Source organism: Ranitomeya variabilis, chromosome 3 (genome assembly GCF_051348905.1).
Source record: "Ranitomeya variabilis isolate aRanVar5 chromosome 3, aRanVar5.hap1, whole genome shotgun sequence".
In the NCBI taxonomy this organism is placed as follows: domain Eukaryota; kingdom Metazoa; phylum Chordata; class Amphibia; order Anura; family Dendrobatidae; genus Ranitomeya; species Ranitomeya variabilis.
In genome coordinates this window covers 78837386-78861430 of record NC_135234.1, presented here as the reverse complement: position 1 = coordinate 78861430, position 24045 = coordinate 78837386, and the positions used below count along the sequence as shown (strand labels likewise).

Genomic DNA, 24045 nt, shown 5'->3' with positions numbered 1-24045 from the left:
AAATCGCAATGACTGGTGGCCACTCTCCCTTTAAGGCCGGGATCACACATACGCGAGATACGGCCGAGTCTAGCAGGAGAAATCCCTCCTCTGGCGCCAGCACTTGGGAGCTCCATGTATTGCTGTGCGGCTGCACGCTCCGCTCCCCACTAAACACATTTATCACCCATCAGGACACCTGCCAGCACCGTTCAAAGGACTTTGAGACTTCAGCTCTTGGGGGTCTTAGTGGAGGTACCCTCAGTAATCACCCTACCCTGTGAATAGATGAAAACCCTTTAAAAATTATCTGTCCACCTTGATATTCGGCTGCGCTGGGACTTTGTGGGAGCATGATGTGACGTCACAGAGGTATGACATGATGCTCGCTCACTGGCCTAGTAACACGTAAAAATACTAAATAAGGGCTGAAGATAGGCAGCGTGGAGCAGCACCTATTTCTATTGGCGAGTGGTGCTTTAAAAAGAAAAATCACACTGCTCTGTAGATCGCTACCTGTGAAGTCGACGTCTGTGCCAAGTACATCTTGGCAGAACATATTGCCAGTGTTAATAGCGCTGCCAGCTGTACTCTGCCAAGTAAAACGTGAAAAACAAAAATTGTGAAAAGTGGCAGAATTCATGTGGAGTATGTGGAGGTAAGTCTTTGCCCAGCAGAGGTAACAATGTAGTAACTGAGAAACCACCAAATAAGCAAAAAATATATATATTTAATTGAGATACCAAAAACATTAAATATTCTATCACAGGAGGTCAATCAACTAAACTGCATCATCAAAAGGGTCACATATAATCTAGTGTACAGTTCAGGGTCTTATCCATGAAAATGGAAGTTGATGAGCCCTCCACACTACCCCGACGAGCGTTTTCCATATGGATTTCTCAAGGGGTGTTAGCTGCAATTTCTGGGAGAAAGCTGGATAGGCCGCCGCCAGGTGACGGGAGAAGCCGGACAGGCCGCCAAGAAAGTCCCGGGAGAAAGCCAGACAGACCACCGCCAAGTGCTGGGAGAAAGCCGGACAGGCCGCCGCCAGGTCCTAGGAGAAAGCCGGACAGACTACCACTAAGTGCTGGGAGAAAGCCGGACAGACTACCGCTAAGTGCTGGGAGTAAGCTGGACAGGTCACTGCCAAGTGCTGGGAGAAAGCCGGACAGACTACCACCAAGTGCTGGGAGAAAGCCGGACAGGCTGCCGCCAGGTGACGGGAGAAGTCGGACAGGCCGCCAAGAAAGTCCCAGGAGAAAGCCAGACAGGCCACCGCCAAGTGCTGGGAGAAAGCCGGGCAGGCCGCCGCCAGGTCCTAGGAGAAAGCCGGACAGGCCGCCACCAGGTCCCGGGAGAAAGCCAGACAGGCTGCCACCAAGTGCTGGGATAAAGTCGGACAGGCTGCCGCCAGGTCACAGGAGAAAGCCGTACAAGCCACCGCCAGGTCCCGGGAGAAAGCCAGACAAGCCGCCGCCAAGTGCTGGGATAAAGCCGGACAGGCCGCCGCCAGGTCCCAGGAGAAAGTCGTTCAAGCCACCGCCAGGTCCCGGGAGAAAGCCAGACAAGCCGCCGCCAAGTGCTGGGATAAAGCCGGACAGGCCGCCGCCAGGTCCCAGGAGAAAGTCGTACAAGCCACCGCCAGGTGACGGGAGAAAGCCGGACAGGCCGCCAAGAAAGTCTCGGGAGAAAGCCGGACAGGCCACCGCCAAGTGCTCGGAGAAAGCTGGACAGGCCGCCGCCAAGTCCCGGGAGTGAGCCGGACAGACTACCGCTAAGTGCTGGGAGAAAGCCGGACAGACTACCGCTAAGTGCTGGGAGTAAGCCGGACAGACTACCGCTAAGTGCTGGGAGTAAGCCGGACAGACTACCGCTAAGTCCTGGGAGTAAGCCGGACAGACTACCGCTAAGTGCTGGGAGAAAGCCGGACAGACTACCGCTAAGTGCTGGGAGTAAGCCGGACAGACTACCGCTAAGTGCTGGGAGTAAGCCGGACAGACTACCGCTAAGTGCTGGGAGTAAGCCGGACAGACTACCGCTAAGTGCTGGGAGTAAGCCGGACAGACTACCGCTAAGTGCTGGGAGAAAGCCGGACAGACTACCGCTAAGTGCTGGGAGTAAGCCGGACAGACTACCGCTAAGTGCTGGGAGTAAGCCGGACAGACTACCGCTAAGTGCTGGGAGTAAGCCGGACAGACTACCGCTAAGTGCTGGGAGTAAGCCGGACAGGCCACTGCCAAGTGCTGGGAGAAAGCCGGACAGACTACCACCAAGTCAGATGGAAGAAAACAACCAACTTAGGTGTGATCTGAGCCTTAAAAGGAACTGTATTACAGGTTTTCTATCAGGTCATGATGCCATTTCAAAAGTGACCAATTCCTCTTCTAAAGCAGATAACACAATCGCATTTTCATTTTTCCAGATTAATAGGTCGCCAATGTGGCAGTGTCATAACCATCTGACTAAAAAAAAGTCCCTAAGAAAACTCTGCAAATCCCCTGTACACATCTATCATCACAGCGATTCAAGGAGACAAGTACTGACCAGAGGGCAAACAAGCCATAAGCCTAAATAAAGAAGGCAGTTTCCACACAGATGTCACCAAGGTCACTACATGCCACTTTATCAAGTGTCCACTAGAACATGAGCTGCTCACACGGTGTCACACTCCAAGGTGACACACGAATGTATGAACCGGATTAGTTGCTTTGCGGCGTGGATGTTGGGAAAGGGCAATAATCAGGTCAAGTCTAAGTCTGCAAACCCTGGCTGTGTACACAGCAGAAAGTGAGTCATGCTGACGCCATGGCCTCCTGCGTGGCTGATTTCCTAGTGGTGCACTTAGCAGGGTTGCCCAATGTCCCCATTGCACCACCGTGCGACCTGATTAGCCACCAGAGGTTCCTGAACCGCTCTCATTACTTCCGTGCACCATATCACATTACGAACATGGCAATTTCTGCTGCAGATTTCTCACCTCCGATCTCACTTTCAATGTAGAAGGTTGAAATCTGCAGCGAATGTTAGAGCAAACACAAAGCAAAATTTGAAGATTTTGCTGCCGGGTGTTGACTTACCCCAAGGGTTTGTTTAGACAGGATACATTTGCATGGTAGATGAAATTCTATAAAACCTCACCCACGTGCTGCAGAGAATGGCGGATTGTGCGCTCTGCGATGCAAATGGGAAAGCCGCCACTATCATCACAGCATTGCAGCAGTCGAAAGAACGGCAATATTTTGAGCGACATAGAAATACTAATTCTAAGGAAATTGGAACTTAAAGGAACCAGAACACGTTTTACTATCAGTTCAATAAAATGAAAAGCAGTATATAAAGGATCCCGTGTCACGTACTATATGATACCGTGTCACGTAAATACTTCTGCCCTTTATGTAACTCCTTGCAGCATCTTCATCCAGCTCGATCCCGACCCTGGGACCTTCCCCATCCCAGTGATGACCGAGACGTTTCTGTGTGTCTGTACAGTCGATACTTACTGGTGTGTAGAGGACGATCATGTGCTCATGAAAGAGCCAAAATCAAGAATCACAAGGTCCCAATCTACTGACAGTTAGTCATCGTTATTGACATCAGAACGATGTGACCGGGTAAAATAAGTGAGCTCGGCAATACATAACATCTCACTTTCTAGAATCATCAATTTTATATTTGTTTTTTTGCACTGAAATTTTTCACCATTATTTATTTTTATAAATCTCAGCATTCAGAGATGAGACACCCCTTAGCTGCAGGAAACAAACTGTCTGGAGATGGTCACTGACTTCTATGGGAGTCTTCGTATGCTGTGACCCATCTGTGCAGGGAAGGAGAGGAGGTGAGCTGTGCCCGTCACCAATTGTCAATAGTTGATTCTGTGCTAATCAATATACAGGTGTCAGGCTATCATCTGAAAGAAGCGGACCGATAGTTTTCTAAGGTGTCATCTTACTTGTATCAGTGTTTCTTTTCATCACTTTGTTCCCGTTGAAGCAGGGGAGGACGCACGGACCCTGTGGACGTTCCACCCAGCTCTCCACTTGGAGGTAAAATTGTAAGTATTTTTTTCGTGCCCTATATGTATGTGCTGTATTGGATAAGCCATTACCTTGCTTGCATTGGAAGGGACCTGTTTCTAGGTCCAAACGGAGGCATTTTTACAGCTCAATATGTGCAATATATATTTATTTATTAGATTTTTGGTGGCACATGTCCTGATTATTGCGGGTGTATACGTCCTGGGTTCCATGCGCCCTTAGTTTGTTTTTATTATCTTGCGGTGTTGAGGCACACCTTGCAGCACCTGATACTTACCTGTACCTTTTATATGTAATGTATGTTATATTTTGTACATGTATCTTGTGGATTAATAAAGTTATTTAAATAAACTCTCTTACATACATTATTTTATTTTTTGATATTATGGTCGTTGTTTCTGGGTCCTTGTGACCCACACCCTCTTGTTGTCCTCCATTTAAGCGACTTATCCTTCACTATAGTCCTATTAGACCTTTCTATAGCTGTAAATCATTGGTGAGCTTTTTATGGCTTCTATATTGAAATCTTGTTCAGCTATGTGTTTTCTTGTTGTTATTTTGTTTATGGATGTGTGAATGTAGCCCTAGAGGAGACCACATGGTTGGCTGCCTACGGCCACACGATTGTAAAAGAAAAGGATGCGGCCAGTGGCCACTGTGGACGGTCACAGATCAGCAGTGTGTGATCTAAGCCTCACATTTCATTGTGGTCTGTAATGATAAAGAAATGGATGACGAGAAGGTGTTAGAGAAAATTCTGAATAAAAAAAAATATATATAATAATAATATTAATAAAAAACAACATTCATATGATGTTTTTTGTGCCAATTTTTTCACATCCACAAGTGGGAAATATAAAGGGCCTAGTAGAGTTCTCCATGCAATCTTTGCAGAGGTTATGTTAAAAACTGAAGTGCAGGTTGCATTTTCCCCCACAGACCCCCATCTGAACGGGCCGACTCGCTTACATTGGTCGTCTGCTATCTGTGCTGCATGTGAACCGGAAATACACTTGTCTGAATGAGGCCTAAAGGTCCAATGACATGGGCCAGATAATGATCTAAAACCATGATGGAAAAAACGGCAAACCTGGATCTTCTGCCAACCAACATGAGCAAAACAATGAAGGTGCACAGAGGTGGGGCAGAGGGACATGTTGGCACAGTATGGCGCGGACCTTCCTCCAGTAACCGTGCCAATAACTAACCCGGTGCTCAGCTCAGACATCTGTCCTCCACAAGCAGCAACTAGACCCCAAGTCATCTACACACCGAGGTCCGTACACTGCACGTCTCCATTTCTATAAAGGGAGGAGGAACATAGTAATAAAAGTAAATTCCTCCATGACACTTCAATGAGGTTCACCAGAAACTGTTGTGACCCATCATGTGACAGATCCAGCCGTGGGTCATGGTAACCAGAGGCTTACATTCTATTCTCGCTTCCTTTCCATCCTATCCTGCCTCCTATTGTGACAAACCCTGGGAGAAATGTATACAGAATTATTCTGAAGCTGGAGATTTGCCAACGTCCCCTTCTCACAAACCTCAGACCTGACTCTGGACGTAATATGACTGGACGTAGAAGGAGCCGGCCCACGCAGGCTACTTTCCCACTTCCGTCTTCCAAATCTGCACAGGATCCGTCAAGAAGTTGAAATGACGGATCCTGTGCAGATTGTGGAAAACGTGTGCACTGGGCCGTCTTTCTGACGCACCCGTCGAGGCTATGTGCACCTGTTGTGTATGTGTTTTCGCAGCGGTTTTCCGCTAGCGAAAACGCATACACAACACAAACCAAGTTAAAAAAATTAAAAAAAAAATCGCAGTATTCTCACCCACCGGTGTTCCCACGCAGCGATGATGGCGGCATCTAGCGTTCCTAGTACTACATTGCGAAATCTCGCAAGAAGTCGCAGTCTCGCGAGACCGCGACATCTCGCGAGATTTCGCAATGTATTACTATAAACGCTAGCTGCCGGGAGAATCGCTGCGCGGGAACGCCGGTGGGTGAGAATACTGATTATTTTTTTATTATTATTATTATTTTTCACATTCTATCTTGTTACTATTGATGCTGCATAGGCAGCATCAATAGTAAAATGAGAAAGACAGTGAGCAAGAGAGAATTTCCCTGACGGGAAATTCTTCCACGCATGCTCTCTTTGAAAAGACGGGACCTGTCGCTGGATTCCTACTTTTCATAGACAGCGACACATCCTGCACCCATAGGCTTCCATTGTAGCCAGTGACGAGCAGCGCAGGATGCGTTGCTGACCGATTTTCCGACGTGCAGAAAAAACATTCCTCTGAACGTTTTCTCTGCCCGACGGACCGTTTTTTTTATGCAGGATCCAGTGAAAGACGGATGAAACAGATGGCCGTCCGTCACAATCCGTCGCTAATACAAGTCTATGGGAAAATGCAGGATCCTGCATTGTCAAAAATCGACGGATTGTGACGGGAGCTGAAAGACGGAAGTGTGAAAGAGGCCTAAGATGTTGGAAACAGATCAAAGACTCTAAAGCCGGCCATACACATTGTATAAGTGTCGGCCAAACCATCATTCAGCCGACGGCTCTCCCGACTCACCCATGCACAGGAACGTGTGGCTGGTCCCTGAGCGGCTGGTCCCTTAGCGGCTGGTCCCTGAGCGGCTGGTCCCTGAGCGGCTGGTCCCTGAGCGGCTGGTCCCTGAGCGGCTGGTCCCTGAGCGGCTGGTCCCTGAGCGGCTGGTCCCTGAGCGGCTGGTCCCTGAGCGGCTGGTCCCTGAGCGGCTGGTCCCTGAGCGGCTGGTCACTGAGCGGCTGGTCACTGAGCGGCTGGTCACTGAGCGGCTGGTCACTGAGCGGCTGGTCACTGAGCGGCTGGTCACTATGCCCTAATTAATCCCTTCCAATTTGTTTGTCAGCCAAAAACGGACAATTAAAGGCTATTAAAGGGATCTTCCAGGCACAGAACACTGATGGCCTACAGTTACTACCACCAGTTAGTAGATGGCATGCCACTGATTGTTTAAATACACTAGAGACACAGAGCATAAAAGGAGCATCACTGTTACATCTGGGGGGTTAAGAATAGGGAGTACGGTGTTCTTTGGGTTATTTCTATTGCAGAGATTATTCAGTATATATATATATATATATATATATATATATTATATACACACACATATCAAGTCGCCAAGGCTCGAGATAGAGCTGAAGACCGTTGATAATAATTCATTATAATAGAATATTGGAACATGTTTTGTGCAAAAAAAAAATCTACATATTTTAAAACAAAGGGTAGTAAAGATATATATTGGAGCATGAGGTGATTAATACACTTCAAATGCAGACTGTCAACACACAATGACTGTTCAAACCAAGCGCAGGAGCTGGAAGCACTCCTGGGAGGATTACGAGTTCAGTGCATCTTCCCACCCATTTGTTCGGCAAGTCCTCTTCTTTGACTGACAGCTCTGGTTTTACAGGAGTTAAAGGAGAATAGAGATAGATGCAAAATTAGAAGGTGGAAAGTTGCACTGAACTGTTCAGCCGAGTGCTGGGGTCTTGGGTTCAAATCCCACCAAGGTCATCATCTGCACGGAGTCTGTATGTTCTCCCCGTGTTTGCGTGAGTTTCCTCCCACACTCCTCCAAAGACATCCTGATAGGGAATCCAGATGGTGAGCCCCAATGGGGACAGTGATGATAATGTAAGTGCTGAGGAACTAATGACACCATATAATGGCCTGTTAATCTGGAGTACGGACAGACAAAGGTCCATGGAAAGCAGGGTGCATCACTGTCCATGAACGCTCAGCTCAGAGTAGTGTCCATGTCTTCTAAATGACAGAGGAAAAGGATCAGACATGTAAAGCTTGTGGGCCCCAACTTGGAGACTCCAACATGCCCACTGGTTCTCAGGATCAGACCCGGCCATTCATCTCTGGCTATTTAGTAAAATAAAAGCAAAACACCTACTGTTCCGTCCAATTTTTACTGATCCAGACAGTCCAATGCCTTCAGTTTTTACTGACAGATAAGAAAACAATACACAGTATATGGAAGAATGAGGCGAGACGAGTAACATTCAATCTTTCACGGTCATAAGAACTGACACAGATGTGACTGTGACCATTGGCTATAATCACAAATCCGTTTCCAATTTTGCATCCGTGAAAAACAGAACGTTTCTCTTCCGTGCCATCATTTTTGCACCACTTTGATCGGTCTGAACTTTTTTCCATCCACTGACTAGTTAAAAACAGATGAAACATTAAAATAAAAGGGAGGTTTTCAGTTTTTCATCCATTTCTATCAAATCCCTGCAGACTTTAATGGAAACCTGTCAAGACAATTAATGTTGTGCAAACCGCGCTGGTATTGCTGCAGTCAGGTATATTAGTCTAGGAAACACAACAGCATCACAGAAACAATATAGAATGAAGATCTGAAAATAGGACACGCGGAGCCTCACGGATTCATTCTTAATATGAATGTGTGTATGCATCAATGAAACTATGGGTCCATGAGCTGCCCATTATATGGGTCCGTGAGCTGCCCATTATATGGGTCCGTGAGCTGCCCATTATATGGGTCCGTGAGCTGCCCATCATATGGGTCCGTGAGCTGCCCATCATATGGGTCCGTGAGCTGCCCATCATATGGGTCCGTGTGCTGCCCATCATATGGGTCCGTGTGCTGTCCATTATATGGGTCCGTGTGCTGTCCATTATATGGGTCCGTGTGCTGTCCATTATATGGGTCCGTGTGCTGTCCATTATATGGGTCCGTGTGCTGTCCATTATATGGGTCCGTGAGCTGCCCATTATATGGGTCCGTGAGCTGTCCATTATATGGGTCCGTGAGCTGCCCATTATATGGGTCCGTGTGCTGCCCATTATATGGGTCCGTGAGCTGTCCATTATATGGGTCCGTGAGCTGTCCATTATATGGGTCCGTGAGCTGCCCATTATATGGGTCCGTGTGCTGTCCATTATATGGGTCCGTGAGCTGCCCATTATATGGGTCCGTGTGCTGCCCATTATATGGGTCCGTGAGCTGCCCATTATATGGGTCCGTGAGCTGCCCATTATATGGGTCCGTGAGCTGCCCATTATATGGGTCCGTGTGCTGCCCATTATATGGGTCCGTGTGCTGCCCATTATATGGGTCCGTGTGCTGTCCATTATATGGGTCCGTGAGCTGCCCATTATATGGGTCCGTGAGCTGCCCATTATATGGGTCCGTGAGCTGCCCATTATATGGGTCCGTGTGCTGTCCATTATATGGGTCCGTGTGCTGTCCATTATATGGGTCCGTGAGCTGCCCATTATATGGGTCCGTGTGCTGTCCATTATATGGGTCCGTGTGCTGTCCATTATATGGGTCCGTGTGCTGCCCATTATATGGGTCCGTGTGCTGCCCATTATATGGGTCCGTGTGCTGCCCATTATATGGGTCCGTGAGCTGCCCATTATATGGGTCCGTGAGCTGCCCATTATATGGGTCCGTGAGCTCTCCATTATATGGCTCCAGCTATGGGTCCATGCACTGTCCATTTATATGGGCCCACCTATGGTCAATGACCTGTCCATTATATGGGTTCACCTATGGGTCCACGAGCTGTCCATCTATACATCCATTTATATGGGTCCCCTTATAGTTCATGAGGTGTCCATCTATATGTGTCCACCTATGGGTCCACGAGCTGTCCATTTACATGGGTTCACCTAGGGGTCCATGAGCTGTCCACCTATTTGTCCATTTACATGGGTCCACGAGCTGTACATTATATTGGCTCATCTATGGGTCCATGCGCTGTCCATTTACATGGGTCCACACACAAAAACAGACATCACACAGACCTGTACAATGGTTGTGTGAATGCAGCCTAATGGCCACCTTACAACATGACCTTGGGAACCTTCAAGTAACAATGAGACTGTCACTAGTCCGCTCTATCATAGGACGCCTATGAGATCCTGCAGTTTTGTGCCGAAAACTTTTTCAGACACATATGACGTTGTAGCATTTACCCAGACGTCTGCTTTACGATAAACTCTCTGTAACGGATTAGTGACATTATCAGCCTTCAGGCCGGGTTCACACTAGCACTCGCCGTTCTGTTTCTCTGCTCCTAAGGCCATGTTCACATAGAGTGTTTCTTTGCTGCATACATAGCTACATAAAGCTGTGAGATTTCAGAAATCTGATGGACACTTTCTATTCCGTGACTGAATTTGAAATCTGTAGCAGGTCTTTTTTCAGCATTTCTGCAGCGTTTTCTCACCCACAGAAAGCAACGAGAAAGTGAAAAGGTGCTGCAAAACAATGCAACATATGTTTTTGCAGTGCTTTTGATACTTTTTTGGTGATACACCGTAATAAACATGGACTGTAGACAAAGCACACATGTATTCCACACTGTGATGCAGTAACCCATGTTACGGCCAGGGGGCGCTGTGCGTGCGCTTCAGGACGCACTTGGAGGCATAATTATGATGGTGAATTAGAGACTGGCATTATTGTAAATGGCCAGTATGTGTCGCAGAGGTTCTCTGCGCTGTAAGCCCGAAATGATATGGTTATGCTGGGACTTATAGTTCCACAAGTGTTTGTTGTGCTTACTTATAAGGGGGGCTTATAGGGTTAGTCAAAGAGCTGGGCGGGAATTGGCTAACCACACATACACCTCCTACCTATGGGGGTGGTTACAGCTACATAATGTGACCAGGGTTTGGTCACATGGTGGAGAGTGTTTGGATCTGTATGGTCCGTATGCAAGGTCCTGGAAAAGCCTATGTGTTGGGAGTGCTATCTCCCTGAAGAGCACGTGGTGGGGCTTTGGCACTGTGCGGCCTGTGTGTTGGACGGTCCCAGCTAGGGCCGGACGTCCTGAAGAGCGCACGGAGAGGCCATGTACCTACAAAACCTGGCACGGCTTTTGTGTTGGTGAAGCCAGGACTGACAAGGAGTCAGCGTGAGGAGTGGAGCTCCTGAAAGGTAACCCCAGGCATGGGGAAAGAACTATGCACAGACAAAGAACAGTTACTGAACTGCGCGGTCACCCGGTGACTGGAGAGAGACAGGCTTGACTAGTGAATGCTTTGTAAAACCATACGTGATGAAGTAATAGACTATGTGTAAGCCGGTGATGTGTAACCTGGCTTACGGTGCGGTTTATGACGCTTAAATAAACCGTATGGACGGTTTTGTGTGAAAACAGTGCCTGACTACTTTAATCCACTGCCAAGCGAGTGTTCCCCAGCACAAACAGTCGGCGCAATGCCACAGCATCCACAAAAACGCTGAAAAAAAGTGACAAAAACATGGGGGTTTTTTATTGCCAAAAAAGCAGGTTTTGGCAGTATAAAAAAAATGCAGTTAAAAAAAAAAAAGGCTGTGTGTAAACATAGCATAGGAGCAAACTCCTGCAGAAAACGCAACTGCACTGACGGATACAAATGGCGCTCCATACGCTATAATTGGGGGCATTTGGTTTCCATTAGAGAGTGTCAGAAATGACAGAATTTACACCGGATTTTGCAAACAAAAGCTCTGATGAAGTGTGAACCTCGCCCTATCTGTGCAGAGCTGGCTGCCAATCAGTGGTGGGGTGCGCTAACAGTTGTCGCTCTCAGTCCTGGGAGCAGTGACTAATTGCTCCGGACACGCCTACATGACTAAAAGCCGGCGGCTCCTGGGAGAAATAACATTTATTTTCTCCCAGGTGCTGCGCTTACAGTACAACGACCGGTCACCTTCAGAACGCTATTACCCTGCAGGTTATTAGTGTTACCAGACCTGACAGGTTCCCTTTACTGTCACCATAATCTGCATAAATCCATTAACAAACTGAAAACATTTTAAAAGGAAAATAAAAATATCAAAACTAAAATATGGTTGCATAAGTGTGAGCACCCTCTTATAAATGGGCGTGGTTGTGTTCAGAATTAGCCAATCACATTTTAACTGATGCCAAATAGTAGTCAGTACACAGCTGCCATCATTTACAGGGATTCTAATTAAACCCGTAAAAATTTTAGCTGATCTACTAGGATTTTTCATATATTTCATATTTGCATTTCACAGAAAAAGCCAAGTTCAGTCAACAGCTTACAACACAGCAAAGGGATCTAATTGCTGAACGCTATCAGTCAGCAGAAGAGGGCAAAATAATTTCTAAGACATTAGATATACCATGAAACACTGAAGATAATCATCAAGAAGTGGCTTAAATGTGGCACAATGGTGACATTAGCTAGAACTGAAGGTGCTGCAATGTTATGGGTTCACCTGCGCTGCCGTCAATAGATGATAAGACGACATGAATACAAAGATCAATTGCTGCGATTTACTGATCAACGCGTTTCGAAGTTTCAAACTTCTTAATCAGGACAAAACCAAGGTCTTTTACCCTGATGGAGAAGTTTGAAACTTCGAAACGTGTTGACCAATAAACCACAGCAATTGATCTTTGGATTCCTGTCTTCTTATCATCTACTGACGGCAGCACAGGTGAACCCATAACATTGCAGCACCTTTGATTCCTTCTTTGTGGGTCTGCAGCCTAAGGGTACTGTCACACAGTACCATTTTGATCGCTACGACGGCACGATCCGTGACGTCGCAGCGATCGTATGATTATCGCTCCAGCGTCGTAGACTGCGGTCACACGTTGCAATCACGGCGCTGGAGCGATGCCGAAGTCCCCGGGTAACCAGGGTAAACATCGGGTAACTAAGCGCAGGGCCGCGCTTAGTAACCCGATGTTTACCCTGGTTACCAGCGTAAAAGTAAAAAAAAACAACCGTACATACTCACCATCTGCTGCCCGTCAGGTCTCTTGCCGTCCGCTTCCTGCTCTGACTGAGATCCGGCCGTACAGTGAGAGCAGAGCGCAGCGGCGACGTCACCGCTGTGATCTGCTCTCACTTTCCGGCCGGCAGACAGTCAGAGTGGAAAGCAGACGGCAAGGGACCTGACGGGCAGCAGATGGTGAGTATGTACGGTTTGGTTTTTTTTACTTTTACGCTGGTAACCACGGTAAACATCGGGTTACTAAGCACGGCCCTGCGCTTAGTTACCCGATGTTTACCCTGGTTACAAGCGAACACATCGCTGGATCGCTGTCACACACAACGATCCAGCGATGTCAGCGGGTGATCAAGCGACGAAAGAAAGTTCCAAACGATCTGCTACGACGTACGATTCTCAGCAGGATCCCTGATCGCTGCTGCGTGTCAGACACTGCGATATCGTAACGATATCGCTAGAACGTCACGAATCGTACCGTCGTAGCGATGGAAATGGTACTGTGTGACAGTACCCTAAGCCTCTTTCAGTGGTTGTGTGCACACAACCCTATCAGGTGAGCATGATAGACAATGTTGTGGAGAATATTCACTATCTAGATAAGACCCTATCGCGCTTTTTGTTCCTTCCCGGTTTATTCCTTTTCTACATTAGCTAGAACTGGACATCCCTCAAAAATTGATGAAAGGACAAGAAAATTGGTTCGAGAGGCAGCCAAGAGGCCTACAGCAATATTAAAGAAGCTGCATCATTTTGTGGCAAGCACTGGTTGTGTACTGCATGTTACAACAATCTCCCATATTCTTGATATGTCTGGCCTGTGCAGTAGGGTGGCAAGACGGAAGCCTATTTTTACAAAGAAAAAACATTCCAGCTCAGCTATATTTTGCCAAAGCCTACAAGTCTACCAAATCATGTAGGAAAATGTGTTATGGTCTGAAAAGACCAGGGTTGAAATTTTTGGCCATAATTCCAAAAGGTATGTTTGGCGCAAAAATCAACACTGCGCATTACAAAAATAAGACCATACCTACAGTGAAGCATGGCAGAGGCAGCATTATGCTTTGGGGCTGTTTTGTTTTTAGCAGCTTGAGCTGGATCTGAGGGGTTTACTCAAGGTTGAGTGAATAATGAACAATTCCAAAAAAAAAACAAAACGGAAGATGAATTTCACCTTTCAGCAAGACCCTAATCATACCTCCAAATCAGGAAAGGAATGGCTTTGTGAGAAGGTGGTTAAAGTTTTGTAATGGACCAGACAAAATCCAGACCTGAACCCACATGACTATCTGTGGGTTTACTTGAAGAGGGCGATTTACCCAAGGGATGCTTTTGAAAGCCAACAGATTTAGAGATCTATAGCAAGGAAGATTACAGGTGACATTAAAGGCAGATAAAATTCTGAAATTATTCTTCTGTGTGTTTTTATATTACGTGACAAAAACCTGTCATTTTAACAGGGGTGTTTAGACTTCTTGTATCCACTGTTTATATCACCATGTTTAAGGGAGCCACACAAATTATATACCTGCTGACAACTTAATGTATATGGGGGCAGACTGTTCCCCAACCTCTGCTGAAACCCAACATGTCCGATTACCGGTCCAACAAGCATCTGCAAAAATGTCAATCAGTGGCTTAGCCTTAATTGCTCTACCTACGACAGTGCTAACCAAAAGCATGCATTGGGGGGGCATTACGGCCCTCCTATTACTGAACCAGAAATGCACAACCTGTGGACAAACTACAAGTCCCAACAAGCCTTGCAGACAATCATATCAGGCTGAATTCAGGCAGAACCAAAGAGGTCACCTGGAATCGGGTCACTGGTTACTGGACAGCGGTGAGAGCATAGCCGCCCATTATGTCTGGTGTCACAATGTAGGTCTCGCGTTGGGTCACTACATATTATACAAAATGTGCCAGCACAAGAAACTTAGCAGAAAATATTATTAAAACTAAGATGCAGGCAGGGGGCTGCTCCACCCTGAGCCCACCCTAAGGGTATGTACACACGTTTTTGGTATTTGCTCCTGAGATTTCTCCATCTTTTAGCAGGAAAAACGCAGGGTAAAATTGGTGAGTTTTTGCCACATTTTTGTGCAGATTTTTCCCCACTCATTAGTTCAGGGAGAAATCTGCTGCAAAGCCGCTAAAAACAATTGACATACTGCAGGATTAAATCTGCAAGGAAAAAATAAGCAACGTGTGTATGAGACTTAAGGATTCTCTCCCACTTAGCTGCACCAGGAAATCCTCCAAGTTTTGTGACAAAACTGCACAGAAAAAAATGCTATTGATTACTGGAAGCGTTTAGGACCCTCCATAGCTCAGCCACAATGTGAAAACCCAAAAATGCTACAGAGGGGGGAAACCATGGATGGAGTGGTGTACAGCCGCCGGCACCATGGATGGAGTGGTGTACAGCCGCCGCCACCATGGATGGAGTGGTGTAAAGCTGCCGCCACCATGGATGGAGTGGTGTACAGCCGCCGCCATGGATGGAGTGGTGTACAGCCGCCGCCATGGATGGAGTAGTGTAAAGCTGCCGCCACCATGGATGGAGTGGTGTACAGCCGCCGCCACCATGGATGGAGTGGTGTAAAGCTGCCGCCACCATGGATGGAGTGGTGTAAAGCCGCCGCCACTGGATTAGTGGAAATGTGTTCTGGGCAGTAACTGATCACACTTGTCTATTTGGCATCTCCTGGATGAGTCTGGACTAATGTCAGGACGTTACCTGCCTGACAGCACTCTGCCCGCTGTAATGTTTGCTGGAAGAAGGATAGTGCTGTAGGATTATTCTTCAGGGGTCGGCCTAGATCCCCTTAAGATGAATTTACACAACTACAGTAGTTAAACCACTGACGCCTGGGTTATTGCAAGAAGATCAACGGTCATTAAAGGAGTTGTCTCAAGTTCTTAAATGGTAAAATGAAAAAATCCTTTTAAAAACAAACAATGGCAGGAGCAGAAGTCATCCCTAACAGCCTTGCTCGTGCCGCTCTGAAGCTGGCCAGATCACGGATGCCGGCAGCCTCGGCGCCCCTGTGGCTCTCCCATACTGCTGCCAGTCCTCAGGAGACACTGCCCCTGCCCACCAGGAAGCGAGAGCCTGGGCAGAAAGGTGATCCTGAAGATTTATTGTCAGACATCGCTGAGTGTTAGGCCTCTTTCACACTTCCGTCTTTGTAGTCCCGTCGAAATACGTCGTTTTTTGAGAAAACCGGATCCTGCATTTTCTCATAGACTTGTATTAGCGACGTATCGCGACGGGTGGCCACACGTTTCGTCCATCGTGCACTGGATCTTGCGGAATTTGAAGGGCCGTCTTTTCCAAAAAACGTTCCATGAAATGTTTTTGTCTGCAGTGGAAAAACATTCCCCTGACGCCTCCTGCTGCATACGTGGTTCCACAGAATGGGAGCCTATGGACACTGGATCCTGCGCACACTGTGAAACGCAGGATAAAAGTGACGGATGCAGTTTTTACTTCTGAGCATGCCTGGAAGCATATTCCAACCCGGGGAAAAGTCTCTCTCTCCGGAAATTTCTCCATTGAAATGCAGGAAACAACGTGTGTAACGCATCTGTCAAAACACTGGATGCGTTACACAAGTTTTTCACTATTTGCACGACGACCGTCGATACGTCACAACGCCGCCCGCCAGCAGACGGAAGTGTGAAAGAGGCCTAATGCGTCGAGGAGACGTACCAATGGAGGGAGAGAGAGAGAGAGGAGAGCGAGAGCAAGAGAGAGAGTTTTTCCCCGGGTTGGAATTTGCTTCCGAGCATGCTCAAATGTAAAAACGGGATCCGTCACTGGATTCCTGCGTTTCACAGTGTGCGCAGGATCCTGCGTCCATAGGCTCCCATTCTGTGGACTGACGTCCTGGCACGTTTTTCCACTGCAGACAAAAATAGACGGCCCGTCAAATTCTGCAGGATCCAGTGCACGACGGACAAAACGTGTGGCCAGCCGTCGCGATACGTCACTAAGGCTTCTTTCACACTTCCGTCTTCCAAAACTGCACAGGATCCGTCAAGACGTTCAAATGACGGATCCTGTGCAGATTGTGGAAAACGTGTGCACTGGGCCCGTCTTTCTGATGGACCCGTCGAGGCTATGTGCACCTGTTGTGTATGCGTCTTCGCAGTGGTTTTCCGCTGCGAAAACGCATACACAACACAAACCTGGTTAAAAAAATTAAAAATCGCAGTATTCTCACCCACCGGCGTTCCCGCACAGCGATGCTCCCGGCATCTAGTGTTCCTAGTAATACATTGCGAAATCTTGCGAGAAGTAGCGGTCTCGCGAGACCGCGACTTCTCGTGAAATTTCGCAATGTATCACTAGGAAGTAACGCTAGCTGCCAGGAGCATCGGTGACGCTGCGCAGGATGCCGGAAGGTAAGAATATTGCGATTTTTTTTATTTTTTTTTTAGCATTATATCTTGTTACTATTGATGCTGCATAGGCAGCATCAATAGTAAAAAGAGAAAGAGAGCGAGCGAGAGAGAATTTCTCTGACGGGAAATTCTTCCACGCATGCTCTCTTTGAAAAGGCTGGATTCCTGCTTTTCACAGGCAGCGACGCTGACCGGTTTTCCGACGTGCAGAAAAAACATTCCTCTGAACGTTTTCTCTGCCCGACGGACCGTTTTTTTATGCAGGATCCAGTGGAAAACGAATGAAAAAGATGGCCATCCGTCACAATCCGTCGCTAATACAAGTCTATGGGAAAATGCAGGATCCTGCAATCTCAAAAACGACGGATTGTGACGGGAGCTGAAAGACGGAAGTGTGAAAGAGGCCTAATACAAGTCTATGAGAAAATGCAGGATCCTGTTTTCTCAAAAAACTACGTATCTCGACGGGACTACAAAGACGGAAGTGTGAAAGAGAGACTGACAGCATTGAACAATTAGTAATAGATTGCTCTATGTTTCTCGGCAGCACATGCCCTGTTTACACAAGACGACGTGCTGCAGATTAAGATTTTTAAGCAAAAGTAAAAGCATCTTACCCTACAAATGAGCGTTTTGTTTTTTGGATGGTTGGAAGCCTGTTTACACTGTAAATATACATACAATTAGATTTTTGCTATGTGATCTGAAATCAGCATGATGTAGGTACAGAGAACTTGATTCCAACGATCTGTCAATTACTGGGCTGCTTGGTGCAGTTGTGATACTGCTTTCTCTTTATTATGCTTATAATCATTTATATATAATTTCTTTATTATGCTTATATACCACTATAATATTCAGCAGCATTTTATATACATCATCATCTCTGCCCCCGATGGGGCTCACAATCTACATTCCCATCAGTATGTCTTTGGAGTGTGGGAGGAAACCAGAGAAAACATGGGAAGAACATACAAACTCCTTGCAGATGTCTCCTTGGTAGGTTGGCAGGATTTGAACCCAAGACATCAGCACTGCAAGGCTGCAGTGCTAACCACTGAGCCACCATGGTGCCACCTGAGCTAACCACTGGGCCACCTACTGCAGATTTAGCAGTTCTCTCTTAATGCTGAGCTTTGTATAACCCACCCACACCACTGACTGGCTGCTTTCTGTGTACACTGTGCATAGGCAGAAATCTGCCATCAGTAGGGGGACGGGTTATACAGACCTCAGAAACATGCTTGACTACCTTGCAGCAGGGTTACAAGTCCTCTAGTGTTAATCTCCTGCTGATAAATCAGTGATTTATCAAAACCACACAAGCAGCCCAGTAAGTGATACATCGCTGAGATTTTGGTCTCGGTCTCTATATTATGCTGTTCTTGGATTAGGTGACAAAAACCTGGTGAGATGCCCTTTAATTCTTCAGCATATGAGGACATATCAGACTGCGGCTTCCAACTTTGTAGGAACAGTTTGGGGAAGGCCCATGAAGGCACGGTTGGGGGAGTTCGGTGTGGAAGAACTTCACCGGCCATACAGAGCCCTGACCTCAATAAACACCTTTTATACCGGAGATTATGAGCCTGACTGCTCGACCAACATCAAGGTCTGAACTGACAAAACCTCTCCTGGCGAAAATTCTCACTGACATCTCTAAAATCTTGGAAAAAGACTTCCCAGAATAAAGAAAGCCGTTACGTTCACAAAGTGACCAACTCCACATTAAAGGGATTGTGCAGGACTTTTATGCTGATGGCTATCTTTGGGATTGTGATCAGTGGAGGTGCAAAACACCCATGATCTCAGGGAAGTGCAGAAAACTGCAGATCTGCACCAGATTGATTCCAATGGGGGGGGCGGATGTGCAGCGGCTGGACGATGGGGGGCGGATGTGCAATGGATGGACGATAGAGGGTGGACGTGCAGTGGCCAGACGATAGGGGGCGGATGTGCAACGGATGGATGAAAGGGTGCGGATGTGCAGCAGACGAACGATAGGGGGGGCGGATGTGCAGCGGGCGGACGATGGGGGGTGCGGATGTGCAGCGGACGAACGATAGGGGGGGCAGATGTGCAGCGGACGGACGATAGAGGGGGCAGATGTGCAGCGGTCGGACGATAGGGGGCGGGTGTGCAGCGGACGGACGATAGGGGGCGGGTGTGCAGCGGACGGACGATAGGGGGCGGGTGTGCAGAGGACGGACGATAGGGGGCGGGTGTGCAGAGGACGGACGATAGGGGGCGGGTGTGCAGAGGACGGACGATAGGGGGCGGGTGTGCAGAGGACGGACGATAGGGGGCGGGTGTGCAGAGGACGGACGATAGGGGGCGGGTGTGCAGAGGACGGACGATAGGGGGCGGGTGTGCAGAGGACGGACGATAGGGGGCGGGTGTGCAGAGGACGGACGATAGGGGGCGGGTGTGCAGAGGACGGACGATAGGGGGCGGGTGTGCAGAGGACGGACGATAGGGGGCGGGTGTGCAGAGGACGGACGATAGGGGGCGGGTGTGCAGAGGACGGACGATAGGGGGCGGGTGTGCAGAGGACGGACGATAGGGGGCGGGTGTGCAGAGGACGGACGATAGGGGGCGGGTGTGCAGAGGACGGACGATAGGGGGCGGGTGTGCAGAGGACGGACGATAGGGGGCGGGTGTGCAGAGGACGGACGATAGGGGGCGGGTGTGCAGAGGACGGACGATAGGGGGCGGGTGTGCAGAGGACGGACGATAGGGGGCGGGTGTGCAGAGGACGGACGATAGGGGGCGGGTGTGCAGAGGACGGACGATAGGGGGCGGGTGTGCAGAGGACGGACGATAGGGGGCGGGTGTGCAGAGGACGGACGATAGGGGGCGGGTGTGCAGAGGACGGACGATAGGGGGCGGGTGTGCAGAGGACGGACGATAGGGGGCGGGTGTGCAGAGGACGGACGATAGGGGGCGGGTGTGCAGAGGACGGACGATAGGGGGCGGGTGTGCAGCGGATGGATGATAGGGGGGGCGGATCTGCAGCTGACGGACGATAGGGGGCGGATATGCAGCAGAAGGACGATAGGGGGGCGGATGTGCAGCGGAAGGACGATAGGGGGGGGCGGACGATGGGGGGGCGGGGGATGTGCAGCGGACGGACGATAGGGGGTGGATGTGCAGCGGACGGACGATAGGGGGTGGATGTGCAGCAGACGGACAATGGGGGGTGCGGATGTGCAGCGGTCGGACAATGGGGGGTGCGGATGTGCAGCGGTCGGACGATAGGGGGTGCGGATGTGCAGCGGTCGGACGATAGGGGGGGCGGGTGTGCAGAGGACGGACGATAGGGGGCGGGTGTGCAGAGGACGGACGATAGGGGGCGGGTGTGCAGAGGACGGACGATAGGGGGCGGGTGTGCAGAGGACGGACGATAGGGGGCGGGTGTGCAGAGGACGGACGATAGGGGGCGGGTGTGCAGAGGACGGACGATAGGGGGCGGGTGTGCAGAGGACGGACGATAGGGGGCGGGTGTGCAGAGGACGGACGATAGGGGGCGGGTGTGCAGAGGACGGACGATAGGGGGCGGGTGTGCAGAGGACGGACGATAGGGGGCGGGTGTGCAGAGGACGGACGATAGGGGGCGGGTGTGCAGAGGACGGACGATAGGGGGCGGGTGTGCAGAGGACGGACGATAGGGGGCGGGTGTGCAGAGGACGGACGATAGGGGGCGGGTGTGCAGAGGACGGACGATAGGGGGCGGGTGTGCAGAGGACGGACGATAGGGGGCGGGTGTGCAGAGGACGGACGATAGGGGGCGGGTGTGCAGAGGACGGACGATAGGGGGCGGGTGTGCAGAGGACGGACGATAGGGGGCGGGTGTGCAGAGGACGGACGATAGGGGGCGGGTGTGCAGAGGACGGACGATAGGGGGCGGGTGTGCAGAGGACGGACGATAGGGGGCGGGTGTGCAGCGGATGGATGATAGGGGGGGAGGATCTGCAGCTGACGGACGATAGGGGGCGGATATGCAGCGGAAGGACGATAGGGGGGGCGGGGGATGGTGGGGCGGGGGATGTGCAGCGGACAGCCGCGGCCACTAGGCAGATGACAGTTGTGCACCTGGCCGCCAGCACCGGATCAGCTGATTGGCCGTGCCGGGTGCTGCACCCCCACCGGCCAGATATTGGTGAGCTATTGTAAGATCAGGCCATTGATATAAGAGCCCGGACCACCCGTTAGTGCCCGTGGGCCGTCATCCCGGGAGGTGCGATGTGTCCAGGCCACGCGCTGTATATGGCGACACATTAGGATGTCACACACGGGATCTCAGCCCCCCACGTCCTACAGACCCCACACACACTAGTGGGAGCGAAATCACGGAGGCCTCCACACACAACAAATAATAACAAATCCTGGTTTCTATTTCTGCAGGTTTCAGTGATGTTTCCTAGAGATAACATTGATCACATTCAGCTTTCCCAGACTCCTGATAGGCCGGGATGAGACATACGCGTATCCTACATGACAATGAAGTGGTCTCTATTGTCCTCTGTTATCCGCCAGCCTGCCCCGGGGGGCTCGGTATGAGGCCCGTACACCCGCCCGGCCCCTCTGCACAGGCCCCGGCCTCCTCTCACACTCACCGTATTTCCGTCCTCCGCTGATGTCAGCCGGGCAGGATTCGCATTATGTCCGCCATCTTGTGCACCCCCCGCCTCCGCTGTCTCGTCCTGCCGGTCCCCACGTTCCCGGGAGCAGCTCAGGCCCGGGCTCCGGCTCACTGTGGCCCGCGGATCATGTCCCGAGAGGTCCCTGTGTCCCCCGGATGGGGTGTGCGCGGCGCCTGTACGGATCAGATCACTCCGCCTCCTCCTCCTCGGACGCGGCGGCTTCGCACGGTCCTGGCAGGACACTGTACGGGATCAGAGCCAAGCGGCTCAGGGAGGGAGAAGCGGCCGGGATTTCGTGTCGCGCAGTGAGGTCACCGGGAATGTGTCGCACGGCCGGCGCTCCGGGACACTGAACGGGTCACACACCCGAAAGACGGCACGAGCTCAGCACACAGCTGCCAGGACCTGCGGAGCCGCGCGGCGGGGCGTGTCCGGGGGCGGGGCCTCACCTACATGTTACATGTGTGGCGGCGGCCACAAGTCGCGCGGTCTGTGCGCCGCTCGCTCTACGTGCAGGGCCCGGCTGCTGTGCGGTGGCGGGCGGCCCGTGTGCGCCGGTCTGTCCGTGTGCGCCGGTCTGTCCGCCGCCTGACGGTGGAGTGCGGGCCGTGTACGCCGGTCTGTACATCCGGTACAAGCCCCGAACTGCTTCACATCTGTCGCACTGGGTAGAAACCTCACAACCCACCATTGTTCCCTCAGGTTTCGTGCAGTTTTTTTTCACTGCGTTTTTGGCTGATTTTTTTTTTTTTACTTGGCCCTCCTTGGGATGTCACGTTTTTAACTAAAACTGCAATGTTTTGCTTCCTCCATGTTCGCGTTGAAAACATTTGACACCGTCCTGTGCAGACTGCATGTGATGTTTCCAGCGTTTCTGCTGCAGAAAAACCACTTTTAGGCTACGTTCACACGATCCGTTTTTCACTGCGGATTTTTCCGGTCCTTTTTCGGGGAAATCCGCAGTGGAAAACGGCGGTGCTTCTCTCGGCGGATTTGTGTCCTTTTTCTTCTGCGGATTCCACTGCGGGTTTCCAACTGCAGTTTCCTATTGGTGCTGTTGGAAACCCGCAGCGGAATCCGCTGAAAGAATTGACATGGTACTTCTTTTTTCCGTTGGCAAATCCGCGCGGATTTTCCAGCGAAAAAAAGGATCGTCGGCACAGCGGGTTTTGTTTTCCATAGGGTAACATTGTACTGTACCCTGCATGGAAAACGGCTGCGGATCCGTAGCTGCAATTCCGCTACGGATCCGCAGCAAAAAACGGATCGTGTGAACGTAGCCTTAGGCTACGTTCACATTTACGTTGTGCGGCGCAGCGTCGGCGACACAACGCATGCAAAATGCAGCTTTTTGTGACGCATGCGTCCAATTTTGGCATGATTTTCGGCGCAAAAAAAAAGCATCATGCAGCGTCCTGTGCACCCTGACGCTTGCGCCAAAAATGACGCATGCATCACAAAACGCAAGACAACGCATGTCCATGCGCCCCCATGTTAAATATAGGGGCGCATGTGCCGCCGAACCTGCGCCCGACGCAACGCAAATGTGAACGTAGCCTTATCTGCAAATGGTTCCTTATCTCCCAAGTCTGAGAAAAATCTGCAAATAAAACAGATTTACCACAAAGGAAACTGATCTGGTGCATTTAACCCCCTACTCCCCTGAGCCTGGCCTGGTTTTGTGCGGATTTCACTTGCGGTTTTACACCTGCGGACTCCTATTATGGAGCAGGTGTAAACCGCTGCTGAATCCGCACAAAGAATTGACATGCTGTGGAATAAACACCGCTACGTTTCCGCTCGTTTTTTTCTGCAGCATGTGCACTACGGATTTTGTTTTCCATAGGTTTACATGGTACTGTAAATGCATGGAAAACAGCTGCAGATCCGCAGCAAAATCCGCAACGTGTGCACAGAGCCTTAGGACGTGTGCATACGTTGCGGATTACATTGCGGATTTTTCTGCAGAATCTGCAGGTAAAATGACCTGCGGATTCCTATAATGAAATATGTGTAAAATGCTGCGGAATCCACACAAAGAATTCACATGCTGCGGAAAATACAACACAGTGTTTTTGCGTTGTATTTTCTGCAGCATGGGCACAGCGGATTTGGTTTTCCATAGGTTAACATGGTGCTGTACACCGCATGGAAAACTGCTGCGGATCGG

The 24045-nt window shown here is 49.8% G+C and overlaps 1 protein-coding gene across 1 annotated transcript in view; it reads right to left on the bottom strand.

Moving 5' to 3' along the window:
• NCOR1 (nuclear receptor corepressor 1) overlaps positions 1-22311 on the bottom strand; it is a 181055-nt gene extending 158744 nt beyond the window's left edge. The window contains exon 1 of the mRNA XM_077294240.1: positions 21849-22311. The gene's annotated coding sequence lies outside the window, so the exon portion shown is untranslated. The remainder of the gene's footprint in view (positions 1-21848) is intronic.
• Positions 22312-24045: the final 1734 nt, after the last annotated feature.